General features: G+C 32.5%; 1 long non-coding RNA gene across 1 annotated transcript; it reads right to left on the reverse strand.

Annotated features, from left to right (window-relative positions):
* Positions 1-6978: 6978 nt before the first annotated feature.
* LOC127722079 (uncharacterized) lies at positions 6979-11129 on the reverse strand. The gene is made up of 2 exons (XR_007991635.1): positions 10521-11129; positions 6979-7506 (listed from the first exon to the last, which is right to left on the reverse strand). It is a non-coding gene; the product is annotated as an uncharacterized LOC127722079 (long non-coding RNA).
* Between the last annotated feature and the right edge of the window lie 5234 nt (positions 11130-16363).

The following is a 16363-nucleotide window of genomic DNA, read 5'->3' on the forward strand; positions in this document are numbered from 1 at the left end:
TATCTGCTCTACAGAACTGACAACTATTACGTAAGGAAAACAACCTTGGTTTTTTTTTTTCTTTCTTTTTATAAAGTTCAAGTTGATAGGAGCATGTATTGTATGTATGGATATAAAAATTAGCCATTGGCAGTTATTGAACCAGAATCAGGACAAGGACCTTTAGTTCTAGTATCTTTATAACATTGCAAATAATTGTTGTCTGACATTTAATCATCAAAACGTTTTTTCTCATATAAAAATCTGATTTGTTTAAAAATATCTAGAATGAATAGGACTTTTACGGCTTAGATTACATTTTCCTGATATGTGAAGCTGATTAACGGAAATTGCCTTTTAAACCACTATTGTTTATAAATCAGATTAATGGCTTTATAAATGTTATAAATCCATTTTCTTTCCCAGTGAGCTGTCTAAGAATTAATTACCCGTGAATGACTATTTCCAGTTTAGTCGGGAGAAGTTGTGGGTTGTGCAAAAAATAAACCTTTTAACTTTTTTATTCGAGCGTCACTGATGAGTCTTTTGTAGACGAAACGAGCGTCTGGCGTTCAATTTATAAGACTGGTATCTTTGATAAGTTTTTTTAAGACACAATAATTTATATACCAATCTTTGATTCCAGCGTCACTGATGAGTTTTTTGTAGACGAACCGCGCGTCGCTTCTATGATGAGTGTATTAACACTACCGACACAATATACTAAGTAACTAGAAAATGCATCTATACTTCGTAAAATTTACTAACTGTACATGTATGGTGAATTTGTTCACACGCTAAATTCTCTTTGAAATGGTATAATACAGAATAAACAGGAGAGGCGGATGATACCAAAGAGATATTCAAACTCATTTGAAATGGTATAATACGCAATACACTGGAGAGGCGGATGATACCAAAGGGATATTCAAACTCATTTGAAATGGTTTAATACAGAATACACAGGAGAGGCGGATGATACCAAAGAGATATTCAAACTCATTTGAAATGGTATAATACGCAATACACTGGAGAGGCGGATGATACCAAAGGGATATTCAAACTCATTTGAAATGGTTTAAAACAGAATACACAGGAGAGGCGGATGATTCCAAAGAGATATTCAAACTCATTTGAAATGGTATAATACAGAATACACAGGAGAGTCGGATGATACCAAAGAGATATTCAAACTCATTTGAAATGGTATAATACAGAATACACAGGAGAGTCGGATGATTCCAAAGAGATATTCAAACTCATTTGAAATGGTATAATACGCAATACACTGGAGAGGCGGATGATACCAAAGGGGTATTCAAACTCATTTGAAATGGTTTAATACAGAATACACAGGAGAGGCGGATGATACCAAAGGGATATTCAAACTCATAAATGGAAGACAAACTGACAACGCCATGGCAAACATCAGTCTACAAAATACAACATTGACAACTTAAGAATGAGCAATTCAAACTCCACGTACAAAAAGTTGGAGATATCTCAGGTGCTTCAAAATGGTAAGCAAACACCCGTCGTGTTGCTCTTGCAAGTTCAAATTCGGTATTAAGTCTTATTCTGTGATGTCACATTTGAGGAAAAGAAGACGAGATTGTAATTGCAAAAATTGGAGCATATTCGTCATCATCTGTGAATATATTTCATAACAGTCTTTCTACTCATGATGGCGTCCGTTAAACTTTTGAAGGGATGACTTCAACTTGAGAAAAGAGGTAATTATAATTCCTTATCATGAGCAAAACAGGAACCGAAACCAACTTTTACGGCGGTCAGTTTTTATTGGTTTGAGGAACCCTGGGAGAACCACGATGACCAATCTTCGACTAGAAAACAGCCAATCTTTAATTAGTCAATTAAAACCGTAGTCGAACGCACCTTGTCATTAGCGGATTTCGAACACACAACCTTAAATTAAATAATGACGATAAACAAACAATAGTCAAAACATTAAACTGAAAACTACAGACTAACATTCCATTATTATATCGTCCAGAACATGCATGAAATATTTGCCACTAAGCATTAAGCAAACAACGATCAATCAATCCATTGCCAAGTAAATTATGATGACAAATGATTTAACGACAAAAAAGAAATTTTTACTGCTCCAATCATAAGTTATGGTCAAGTACCCTCTTTCATAACTTTTTGTTCATAGATCGAAGTCAGTATTGTCCAGGTGAGTTAATATAAAAATAAGAAGATGTGACGTAATTGACAATGAGACAACTCTCCACCAGAGACCAGATTAAATAGAAGTTAACAACCATAGGTCACCATACGGCCTTCCTCAATGAGTAAAACCCATACCGCATAGTCAGCTTTAAACCCATAATATATATGTACAGTTACATTATTTGTTTAAATGAAACTACAAAAATATAGGTATGATTTTAAGTCAAAACACGAATGTATTTTAATGTTTCTCACATTTGATGAAATAAAACAGTTAAATGAAGAAGTAAAAAATTGATCTAAACATATACACTTTTTAATTTTTTTCGCTGTAAATTCATTTCCATGCAGACCACTGGTCACGACTTGTAAAAAAAAACGTTAAGTACATTGTTTTCCATATTCCCCAGAAAACTTTATTACTGGCATTACTGGACGTTTATCAAACACAAATCAATCACTCGGACAGGTTTATTTCAATCGCACCAAGACCCAATAATGATTCAAAATATTGGGTAGGAATACAATGTACATGTAATATATATTATATATATATGTGTGTGCTACATATAGTTTTACAAATTAAATTTTAAAAATAACATATTACAAACTACATTTTACAAATTGTTTCTAGTATGACAAAGAAAAAGTTACGAAACCAATAGCTCCAGCTATAATAAAAGCAAAACAAAAAGCAAAACAAAAACAATCGATACCATACTGCGCAAAAGCATTTGTTAAAATTTGTTTAATTGTCTTTCTGCAATGAACTTTATAATGCATGCATTAAAGCTACATCAGTGTTTCACTCGACGAAAAGTGATGTTAATATCTTTACAATGTATGCCAATATGGTGAAATGTACTTTTACAACAGATCGTGTGAAGATATTTGTCCCATAGGATTTACATGAAATATGTCGTTAAGCATTTTGCCTTTCAAATCAAACATAATATGTTTTTGTGTTCTTTCAAACAAAAAATTTAGTTTGACGGTATCACATTGATTTTCTTTTCTTTCGTACTAGACTTAAACGTCATATGCATGTAACGTGTAACGTGTTCTATTTAAAGCTGTAAATATCATAAGCCTATGTAGGTATATAAACATCAAAATTTATGGATAAACAATAAAAGAGTGTGATGCCATGATGATGGTTTATTTGATAGGTGGCAGGATCAAACAAAGGCAACTTTAGGAGTAAGACTTGTAAACAGTCTTTGCATTTATCATATATGTAGCTACTGAAGGGGGGGTCGGACTCCTTTTCCCCCTAAATCTGCCTCTGCCATTCAAACATCCCTTGGCGTTATTTGAATATACAATGAGAACACTATAATATTTTGAGATTTATTTTATCTTACTACCTCTAAAAATGTTAATGGTCATTTAAATCAAGTTAGTCACTTCTGTGTTGAGGTGGCTTGTTGAAAAAAAAAACGTGAACGTTTGCGTGTTTCAGTAGATTGAATGTACTAGTCATGAATTTAACGACCATTGTTTGGTGTTTATTAAAGACCTTCGATAGATTATACCGGAGAAAATATGTGGAGTAAACGTCAAGGAGATAGCAATATAACTTGAAAATAAGATGATGTGGTATGATTTTCAATGAGACAACGCTCTACTAAAGACCAAATGACACAGAAGTAAGCAACTATATTCACCGTACAGCCTTCAACAATGAGAAGAACTCATACCGCAAAGCAAGCTACATTTATACTAGAACCCGAAATGTCAAATGTAAAACAATTCAAATGAGAAACCTAACGATTTATGTTGCGAACAAAAAACATATATCATACCCAATCATAATAAATATTTTCTTGAATAATCTTATAGTAGTAATGATGCTGTTACAGATTAAAACAGAACACCTAAGGGAGTTAACTCTTTAAAAATCAACGTTTTAATTATATACTATCAATAATGAGAAATCAAAGCCTCTCAATGATCAAAATTAGTGTTTGTCAATCTGCTATATATCCAACGAAATTATTCCTGTAAATTGTGTTGTTCAAATTTTTGTCATCAGGTCAAAGTAAATTTGTCAAAATTTTATGAAAATTAAATGAACAAAATCTATGTTAGTCAAAGTGTTGTGTACCCCCTTGATTAATTGAAAAATTCAAGTTTGCAATGTGAGCTTTTTCATGCAAAAAAATTGTTGAATCGTACACAAACCTATAGTAAGAACATTCTGAAAATTCCAATTCAGATTTTGTTTTTGTCCGGCGTTTTGCATTTGCGCCGATTTGCATTTCATTTGCGCCGATTTGTTAATTCATTTGCGCCGATTTTTATTTCATTTGCGCCGATTGTGTACAGGTGGATTACAATTGAATGTTATTTCTTATTTCTTATCTATCATTATAAATCTCTTCTGTTGACAATTATAACATGTATATAGCTGTTGTCCCCTGCTCACCACGGGGAGGTGAAATAAGGATTTCAAGCAATAGAAGTCAATTTATGCGAATGAAACGATTCAGGACTGTTATTTGTCCTCTTACAATTTTCAACGGGTGTAGCTGCCAAGAAATAAGGTGAATAACGTGAAGTTAAGCATATATAAATACTTTAATACTACGTATAGTCTAAGAATGCATGACATCTGTCATCAGAAGGAGCTTCAGACCTAATGTCAAACGTGAAGCAGTCCTCGATTTCATCTGGGGGATGAATGATAGCCCAAAAATTGAGATAGCCATTTACCAGTGTCACTTGATTTGTCTTTATACTCTGTTTAAAAATGTATACTTAAACCAACAGACTGGATTTTCCCCCACCAGTTTATGTGCCAGATGAAAACGACAACAATCTGTTTGCAGGGGAAAACAGTTATATACATGTTATAATTGACAATTTATAACATATGTACAACTGGCTAATGGAAGAGGTTTTAATATTGATAACTAAAAAATAACATTCACCTGTAATTTACCTGTGCTTAATCGGCGCAAGTGAAAGAATCAAATCGGCGCAAATGAAAGATCGAAACTTCTTAAAATCGGCGCAAATGTCATACGCCCGTTTTTGTCACAAAACGACTTTTTTCCGATTTCGGTTCAAGTGGGTAGAAATCATCATATTTTTGTCTACAGAAAACCCCCAAAAAACAATTTTTCACCAATGAAGGAGAACAATTATACGATAGAGAGAACGATATATGTATTAAAAAATGGAAAAAATCAATACTTGTGATAAAATTATAATTTATTCTCTTGAAAAATGCAAACACTGCCGATCATTTTACTTTAAAGAAAATCTTTAACTTATTTTTCGGTATTAAAGCACAGAGCAACTGAAATTTACAAAAACAGTATGTTGATAGAAGGTATCAGGTTAATAAAAAGCTCTGTCTTAAAAAGAAAGAAAAACCGACAGTTTATCATCACACCTTTATTTTATTAGTTATTTGCAAATCGATCGAATGGGCAAAGGAAGACAATTCTAATAACACAAGTTTCCGTATTGAAAAGATTGGATTTGTAAAATTAATTGAAAAAAAAGAAGATTTATTACACGGAAATGCAAGGATCTGGACGGGTGAACTTTGCAAACGTCTTCGCAACTAAGTACCTAGAACGAACTTTTAGAATAATATATTCTTATTTCTAAACTGACTACTAGCATTGAAATTTCGTCTCACAAAGAGGTTTTTCAGTATTAAGACTTCGCATTGTTTTTGTCGTTAATGCGTGATTTCTTTTTCTCTTTTGAATTTCCCGATTTGGATTTCATAGTATTCACACATGGTTTTTGGTTGGGTTTAGATTGCTAATTAGTAGTTTTGTAGATTGGTGGTTGTGTCTTTGTCTTTTTGTTGTCTTTTTGTCTATCTATTTTTGATTCTCCATTTAGTATTTGCCGCCTTTTTTTTTCTTTTTTGAAGACTATAAATTATGTTGACCTCTCGATGTCTTGCGCTTTTTCTTTTTGATGTCCCATTGACGTATACAAAAAGATGTTATTTCATTCATATAAAACATCTGAATAGGGAATTAATTATAACAATAAAAGAACAAGTACTGCTAAGATTGAGTTCGTTTTCCCTTTTTATTACTTTAACTCTGGATAAAAGACATGTTTCACCTCGCAACATTATTTTTGTAACTGTACCAAGTCAGGTGCACCTTTTTCGGTGGTTATCGTTGGTTTCTGTCTTTTTGTTACTGTACCAAGTCAGGTGCACCTTTTTTAGTGGTTATCGTTGGTTTCTGTCTGCCATATTTGTTTTGGGTTTATTATTTTATCAGGCGTTGGGTTTTCTCTTTTGATTTGTTTTACGTTTTGTAATTCTGGGACCTTTTAACTTTACTATACAGCATGGGTTTCGCTCGTTGTTGAATGCCAATGAATGCCTTATAGATGTGTACATAAATTCATCATAGATAACAGGACTAAAATTGTGTACGCCAGACGCGCGTTTTTATACAAAAGACTCACCAGTGACGATCGAATAAAAAAAGTTAAACAGGCCAAAAAAAGTACGAAGTTGAAGTTCATTGAGGACCCCGAAAGGTTTTGCCAAATACAGCTAAAGTAATCTTTTCTTGGGATAGACCCTCGTCCTTTGGTTTCTGGTGGGTACATGTAGTTGTCTCATTGGCAATCGTATCACGTATCCTGACTTTTATAGAGGAAAGTAATATACATAAAATTGAGAATGGAAATGGGGAATATGTCAAAGAGACAACAACCCGACCAAAGGGCAGAAAACAGCCGAAGGCCACACATGGGTCTTCAACACAGCGAGAAAATCCCGCACCCGGATAGATGTATAGATATAATAATTGAAGATTTTAAGTATTATAATTTTATTTAAAACTATAAATAAATTACATATACATCTGAAATAACAGATTAATATGAAACAATCTTTAAAAAGTCATACACAAAATCTTTGATTCCGTATACACGTTTTTCAGTAGTTTGATCAGAAAATAAGTCCTTAGCCCTGGAAAAAATTGACTTAGAACTTTTCTTGAAATTCTTTTCCATTTCCGAAACGAATGTTTGAATTGTATTTTCTCTACGCTCTGTTCCTTTCTTTTTCTTGATAATATTATGATCATGATTTTTTATTAAACTGTCAGTATCATCATGTGAAGGCCATCTATTTCTCGGTAACCTCTGATCTCCAAATGATTCAGAGTTCAGTCTACCGTTCCGCTCGTTCCTGTATACTATCTGAGTATTCGGGAAATCAGTATTGGGACGAACATATACTCTTAATACATTGTTGTCTGGTCCGTCAGCAAGTCTGGTATATTGTTCGAATATATTCTTGTAGTTTGACATATGATGATCTTGCATTTGAAGAAAATCCTGAAATTGAATTAAAATAATTAAATAAATATTTTTCATTTATGATGTACATTTATTTTAAAGTCATATGAAACTTCAAATTAAAAAAAAGTTGAATATGTTTTATATACTTGAACGGCTAAGTTTTACTATAAGATAAGTGAAATAAATGTACCCAAGCTGTCCTGTAAAAGAAAGTCCTATGTACTATCAAAATCTTCATAACTGTACTGCTATTGAATTATTGTCTTCCCGTACACTAATTCGCCGATATTTCCCCGTATGCAGTGACCATAACTACAAGACCTCTCGTTAGAAACTCGGCCAACGCACAGCGCAAGTGCAAGGGAAAAACCGTGATAACAGAATGTAAACAAACGTGTACTGGAAGGTAAATAGTAATAACTGATTCTTTTGAAAAAAAAAAATTTATAAAACAAGCCATTTAACAACTGTTAAGGAAAAGTTTAATTAACAAAATGGGAAGGCATGGAAAATATAAAAAGCTCGTTCAATTCACTTATTTGTCACGTGCTCTGTGTTGATTGTTTATCAAAGTCACGATCCGGTAAACTTCGGCAACAAACTCGAAAGTTAATTAGCTTGCGATCAACAATCACTGAATGAAATATTAACACAAGACACTTTAAATTTGCAAAACACTCATTTGCAAATCCGCCGCCGCCCTTTCTTAAAGATACGGGGTCATGTAAATAACCAAAATGTGTAGAATAACATGGGATTCATTAATTTATCCCATGTGACAGAAAAAATCCCATGGGACAAATAAAATCCCATGGGACAAATAAAATCCCATGTGACAAAATAAAAATCCCATGGGATTCAAATTATAAATAAACAGTAATGTGTATGTTAAAATGAATTCTGTTTGGTTGTAAACTGTTATAAATTTATAAAATAGTTGATGTACAATTTTGATTTGATTATATTAAAAATTGTATGAAAATATGTAAAAATTATTTTTCATTAGTTAATAAATGCTACTGTTTATTTCATAAATATCTGTTGTCTTTCCTGTCATTCAGCATTGTCTGATGGTAATGTATAGTTCATTTTAGGGCCATTCAGTACATTTGTCAATAATACGCTAAAGCTTAGTAATAAATATTTAAAAAAAAACGTGCATACAGGACTTAAGTTTCGTATATATATGCATGCATTGGTTAAATAAATTCGATAACATTAAAATTACAAGAAACTAGTTTCATATGACTTTAAGAGCGATCAAAAGTTTAGTCACCCTTTAAAAGTTACGATTTCTGATAGGCCCTTTAAGTTACTTTTTCTATTGCTTGTATGTGAATAACATGAGTATAAGTGATTGCTTTTGGTCCGCTCTTTGGTGTTCGAAATTTGTTTCTAGTTTTCTGATTGATCAGGATGTTCTCCTTGTCCAAGTCTTACTGATACAATCAGTCTAAAAACATCATTGAAATTCATATTATAACATCGGATATAAAACAATAACAGCATAGACATGCTTGCACCTTGTTCTCGTGCTGAGAACTATTTTCTAACGTCCTTATTCTACGTTCTATATGCATGTATCTGCTTCTTCTCCTAAACCGACCTTACTAATCAGCGACAAGAAGATAAAAAATAGCGACAAAAAGACAAATTTAATGTCAAGAAAATTTATATACAGAATTAAATCCAAGAAATGATAAAAACCGTCAACAAATTACAGTTGATTGTTTTAAAAAGTTTAATTTTTTTTGCTATTTAAACTCTGCACCGATTTTCTGTTAATTATAACAATACAGACTTTTGAGTTTTTCAGAGCCATAATACAATAACTTTAACCCCTGCCTCCAACAGTTACATGTATTTGTATCCGAGGACAATCAGTATTATGGCTGTTTAAGACTTGTTTGTCTTTTCGGCGTCTTCCGGTTTTTTTGGCCATGAGTTTTAAGTTTCTCTTCGACTTATATGTAAGAGTTTGAAATGTCCCCTTGGTATCTTCCGCCTCTTTTTCAATAAACATCAGTTTGTTAATTGATTATTTATTGATATAGAAGAATTCCACAAGAAAGGGACATGTAGCGAGTTTATGCGATCCAGTTTGCCATCTGCCAATTAAGGACTGACATTTGCAACCATCTTGCGATGTTTATTGTAGTACTATTTCATCACACCAGGTATCCCGATCCGAAATACGACAAGGAGATCCGAATGACGAGGAGCAATAACAGATGTCAGACCACTACTTCACCCACTTCAATGTAAAAGTAGCCCTTACCTGACAAAAATAGTACTTTTGATGTCATTGTTTACTAAAATATAACCAACAAATTTGCAGAAATGAAACTTTTGGTGAAAGAGAAATATATTTAGACCCATTTTGAGCCAAAATTCACTTGTCTATGAATTTGAATTAAAAATTGAAGATTAATACGCTCCATAAAATATTTATTTACGATTTCCAGAAAACCAGGGGTTAATTTTAGTAGCAGTTGCCGAACGGTGGTGTTTCATTACAGGACTTAAAACATTGGTTGAAAATTGGCATGTAAATGGTGATACATGTACAATTCAGGATATGTGCCTGGTTTCTATGAATTTAAACTTAAGGTGAAATCTTTAGAAAGCTGTGACGATGGAAGAAGAAAAAATGGGGATTTTGAATAGGTGGTCTGTCACCTAAACGAGACCGCAAACGATGGGGAAGTAAAATGAAGATCATTGTGCTCTTTTATCTTTTATACAGGATATGGCAAACCGGAAAAAAATTTACTTCCCCACCGTTTCTGGTCTCGTGTTTACTTGCTCCTCGGCATTCGGATCCCTCCGCGGATTTCGGATTGGGAGGCCCGATATGTTCATACTTTGATTTACTTTGATTTATTACAGTTAATCAAACGAATAAAATTACAGATATGTATCTTTATACTTTATGTATAATTCTTGTTAAAAAAAGTATAATGTCTGGGGATCCCCCGTATTTCATTGCTTAAACTTTTCCATCAAATAATAGGTTGATCAAAATACGAAAAAAAAATGTTTAATACTACCTTGTCTGGAATAAACGCAGCCATAGTTAACTCAAATCCAAGAACAAATATGATTGCACAAACAACAGAATATTTCAACACAGACATTCCAGACTTTGGTGTATTCCGATGTGTATCCTTCTATAGTTTGTTGTACATGTAGTTTTGTTTAATACTTATTAATTATCATTGATTGACAAGTTATATCATATGTAATAAATACGGATAATTATCAATTGTATGACATAATGTGACGTACAACAAAAGTATTATCGTCCAACCACCCTTCATTGAACAGTTGCGTGCTAATAGGTGTTGTATTGTACATGTAAACAAATTCTAGTTCACCTCTATCTATTTCGGAATCGTTTACTTTCATTTCCGGAATCTTGAATTTGACTCCATATAATATAACCACGAGAAGAACTATAATACATACATGTAATTGGAAATTACTTCCATGTATCAATTTTTCAATATCATTCGTTTTTTCTGTTAATCAAATTCGGTATCGCTACCTACACCAGGTTTTAATGAAAACATTACAGTACATGAAGTCTTCATGCACATTTACATGAAATCAAAATATTCACTTAACGTTGAATAATTCTTTATGCAAAACTTTTAACATCCATGGAAATTATGAAAATTATTCTCAGAATATTCATTCTATTTCATAAATTTAAAATATTTCCCTTTAGTCAATAAGTTTAATTGAATTTATTATGTCATGAACTAAAATCCCATATGACTGTGTGACCAGAAATTCAATCAGGTGTGACTACGCATGCTTAACGCTGTTTGTATGCAATGAGATTTAAATGGAATTTCATTACAATTTTTTTTTTAAATTACTGAAATTATACAATATTGTTCAAAGGTAAAAATGGACTTCATCAATGAACAAAACGAATTCTGTTAAAAGGCACCGGTATGACAAAATGTGAAACAATTTAAACGAGAAAACTACCTACATGGTTTATCCTAAAAACAAACGTTGATATAGGTAAACCACGAATTTAATGTTCAACAAAGTATACATTTAGTCCTCTATGTAGACTTTGGTAAATCCATGAAATCAAATACCGACATAAATACACTGTTCCTTACATCCACGAAAACTAGTACCCTTGAAAATAAATCCACAATTCAATGACTTGACTTAAGTTAAAACAATAAACGGAAAAAAATATGCCAGACAAATTTTAACGACAACCACTTATTTACAAGCTCCTGACTTAGGACAGGCATTTCCGAAATGAGGTGGGATTCGGTATGCTTAAGGGCGCTCAATCCACGACCTTGGACATTGGTAAACTCTTGTGCAACTGGACTTGGTGGGGTTCGTGTTGCTCAGTCTTTAGTTTTCTATCTTGTGTTTTGTAGAATGTTGCTACTTTTCTTTCCCCGTCGTGTTTAGCTCATCTGGTCCACAGGGCCAAGTGAGCTTTTCTCATAACTTAGCGTCCGTCGTCCGTCGCCCGTCGTCGTCGTCGTCGTCATCGTCAACTTTTACAAAAATCTTCTCCTTTGAAACTACTGAGCCAAATTAACCAAACTTGGCCAAAATCATGATTAGGATATCTCATTTAAAATATGATGTCCAATGACCCCGCCTGCCAACCAACATGGCCGACATGGCTAAAAATAGTACATAGGGGGTAAAATGCAAGTTTTGTCTATTATCTTGAAAACCGCTATCCATAGAGAAAATCTGAGAAGAGTAGAAATGTTCAGATTGATGAGATCTACCCATTGTCTATTTACATCAAAACTGTCAGACGACTTCTTATAAGAGTTGATGCCCTTGAATGACGAATTTTACCTTTTTTTTCATTTTTAGCCAATTTCTTGAAAATGATAATAGTGAGAGAGAAACTTTAAATGGCAAACATGACCAACAAGACAAGCTCTACAAATAAGTATATATTATTCAAATCGTCAGACGAATCCTTATTGGAATTATTGCCCTATGAATAAATGAAGATTTTTTTTATGTTTTTGCCTCATATCTGAAAAATTATAAAAGATAGATAGAAACTTAAAAAGCAAAAGTGATCGGCAAGACAAGATCTACAAATAAGATAACATTGCTGAAATCGTCTGACATTCCCTTATTTGAGTTATTGCCCTTTAATGACCATTTTTTACCATTTACATACAGGAAAACCTCTAATAGATAGATCGAAACTTAAATAAGCAAAAATGATCAGCAAAAAAAGACAAGATCTACAAATATGTATACTAGGAAAAGTCTTTAGTTCACTCCTTATTAGAGTTATTGGTTTTTAATTACGATTTTCACCCAATTGTAGTGTTCTGCCTCTTATCTTGTAAAATATTATAGATAATTGGCCAATTTAAATAGCAAAAATGAACAGTAAGACTAGATCTACAAATAAGACTTTAGTCATCATAATGTCATGGTACCATTTTGATCAGATTTTATTATTTTTGTGAAATTCTTAATTTCAGTAAAAAGTAGAAAAGTTCTAAGTTTAAAGCAAATTATTTTTATTTCAATATTTTATTGCAATTTTGGACAGACATTTTAATAGCTTTCGTCAAGGTGTAGACCCCGTTGGTACAAGACCAATTCAAAGCAAACACACAGAAACTCTAATCCTGACAATAACCTAAATCGTTAGTAGACTCCTGATTGGAGTTATTGCTCTTTAATAACGATTTTTACCGACATTTCATTGTTTGCCTATTATCTTGATAACTATAAAAGATAGATAGACACTTGAAATTGTCTAAGAATGATCAGCAAGACAAGATCTACAAATAAATCAAATTTTGCCGAAATCTCTAGTAGACTCTTTATAGGAGTAATTGCCCTTAAATGACAATTTTTATACCCTTTTTTGTGGTTTTGGCAAAAACTAAAGAAGATAGATAAAAACTGTACACAGAAAAAATAATCAGCAATATAAGCAAAAAAGTGATTTTTGTGATGAATTCTTTTCTAGTCCACATTGTTAAAGATGCAAATAGACCTAGGTGAGCGACACCGGATCTTAAAAGCCTCTAGTTCCTTTTGTCATGGCGTTGTCGATTTGTCCTTGACTTATGGGATTGAAAAGGCCTTTGGTATCTTCTGCCTCTCTTTTACGAAAATTCTTTTCCAAAATTATAATTATATAGAAATGTTGTATATTTAAATTAATATTGCCCTTGGCAGACACTTTTTTGAGCAAGTTACACACTTTTTCCACTTTAATTGCCATTACATTTTTGTAAGAAATAAATTGTCTTTAAGTTTGCATAATTAGATTATAACATTTAATTATTAATATGATTACTCTGGAACATGTATAAGTGAGAAATACGCAGGTTGGTTAATGCAGGATTTCACTAATTTTCTAGGCATCCCCCTTTTTTTATTATTTTTATTATTTTGAAAGAAAAATAATTGTTTCCAGAATTGTTTATGCGAGGGACATTGCTGATAGGTCTATCAGGTTAAGATTTTCTGCTATCAGAAGTGGTGTCTAAGTCGTCACGTGATTTAACGATATGACTAATTTCTTATACAATCATGTTCAATGGTTTACAAAAAAACAAAAACATTGTTTTATACGTCGATAATTGGTCATGTTAATACTACCATAGAAATCTTCAATCATTTTAACACATTTTCTATTGGCATAGTTATTGTACATGTACTTAAATTGTGGCAATCGACAATACTATCTTGGGGTTATTTATGTACCTGTAAACAAAGTGATAAAATTAATTACAGGTTTCGTTCGTCATCGGAAACGGTTTTTTTTATGGTTTTGTTTTTCAATTAAGCACTTCTACACTATATTAACAGTTACAAAAGTTGTACCATATTTGACATTTAAGATAGCAGTCATTGTTTTGCGTTTACAACCGAACTTAGCTTGACAGACTAACAACACTTAGATCATCGTATAGTTATAAAATCCGCCGAGTGCAGAAAAAAGAAAATACATTTCGGCAAGCTAGCACTATCCAACCAAAACATGATAAAGTTTTTTTTCCTTCAAAGTAATAAGGTACAACACAAACGAGTTGTCTCCCAGCTGAAGACTATTATACAGTCAAACCTGCTTCAGAGACCACCTGTATTAAGCAATAATCTGTGTTATAAGACCATTAATTTAAGGTCCCTCTGTAGTGCATTTCAAATAGATTGAACCTGTAGTAAAAGACCACCTGTCTTATGAGACCACTTTTGTTGTCTCCCCTTATTGGTCTCTTAAAACAGGTTTCACTGTATTTGATTATTTATTTATGAAGTGTTTATCATGTTAGTAAAATTGTGGTGTTATATTCCTATTTTGGGTCTTCTGGTTATCGGGACTGCCTCACACAATTTATCTCTTATGTCGGAAAAGGTGGAACATGTTTTTAGCTATTAATTATTAAGTTAGTTGTCGTCTGCCAGTGCAGTAGCATGGCCTGGTATTAAAAATTGAAAGAAGTAAAGTGTGAAGTACAGTTTATTTGTCGACTCGTTACTTGGTTCTTACCATAGTCCCCCAGCCAAGTACACGATAGTGGTTTCCCTCCGTAAAATATTTAGTGTGCCTACAAAATTCGTAATATACAAATATAAGTATTGTCAAACTTGTCAATTAACGACCTGGTACCAGTCTAGTAAAGGTAAAACTTCAGATTCCTTACTTCAGTTCAAACGTAAATTATAGAGCGAAGACTTAAAACAAAACATTGTTAAGGTAACAGGTACGTAATTGAGCGATCTCACGGATTTTCATTTAATTTTGCAGGCAACTATAGCATGTTGAACTGCATATGAATTTCGAAAAAAAATATCGGAGTAACTTTTATACTTTTGGAGATATAGCAAATTGAAAGACAATCCAGGAATTTCCTCTTTGCGGACTGCAATATGCAAAATCCATAAATTTATCCAAAAAAGTGCAAATACATCAACTGTTTTCCAATTTTTATAAACTGTTTTTGATAACTTCAACGGTTAGAAGAAATTTCTTCTCTGTAAGAAACAACATTCCATGTCAGTAATTTCTTTTATCAGACCTTAAAAGGAGTACAGTCAGTTTAATGGAAGAAATTTCTTTTATTTGATATAAAATAAAATCCTTGGAGCAGTAAGTTAATCGGAAGACATTTCTTATATCATACTTAGGCCTGAAATATAATACTTGTGGCAGTTAGTTGGTTGGAAGAAATTTCTTTCGAGCTAATGAATATTCTGTAGAAAAAGGTACAAATGTATAAAATGAACGTAAGTATCGCAGAAATACGAAAGCATTCGATATTAAATTGCCTTTTCTCAAAAATCAGTCATACGAATTTTCAAAATGATATGTTATTAGTAATTATTCCGTTTGATTATATAAATGTTATAGGGGGTCAAAGATTCGTTTTTGCTGAATAAATCATTCAAGTGTATCTTCTATATCTAAACACGTCGAAAAAATAAATGATATTTCGATGCACAATGCACAATGTACAAATGTAGTCACGACGTCACGCTTAATTTTGCCTTTTTTGAAGCTTTTTTTCACGCTGAAGAGAAGATTCAACCACTTATATACAAAAAAAGACGAATAACAGTGGCTCCCTAATAAATAATATATCAATAAAATGGAAATCTCAATAGCAATAACATACACATTTTAAAGAAATTCGTAGGGCAGGATTTTAAGGAATAATAATTTTAAGTCAAAATTGCTGACTTTTCTTTATATGATATCTATGTGCATTCTATACATTTTTGTACTTCAATTTTCCGGATATTTAGTTTATTATATTTCAGAAAGTATAAAGGTTATTAGTACACTGATCATTTATTCGATATTTATGTGTATTTACTTATGCTTTGGTTGCATGCATAAGACATAAGACAT

Source organism: Mytilus californianus, unplaced genomic scaffold (genome assembly GCF_021869535.1).
Source record: "Mytilus californianus isolate M0D057914Y unplaced genomic scaffold, xbMytCali1.0.p SCAF_12, whole genome shotgun sequence".
Lineage (NCBI taxonomy): Eukaryota > Metazoa > Mollusca > Bivalvia > Mytilida > Mytilidae > Mytilus > Mytilus californianus.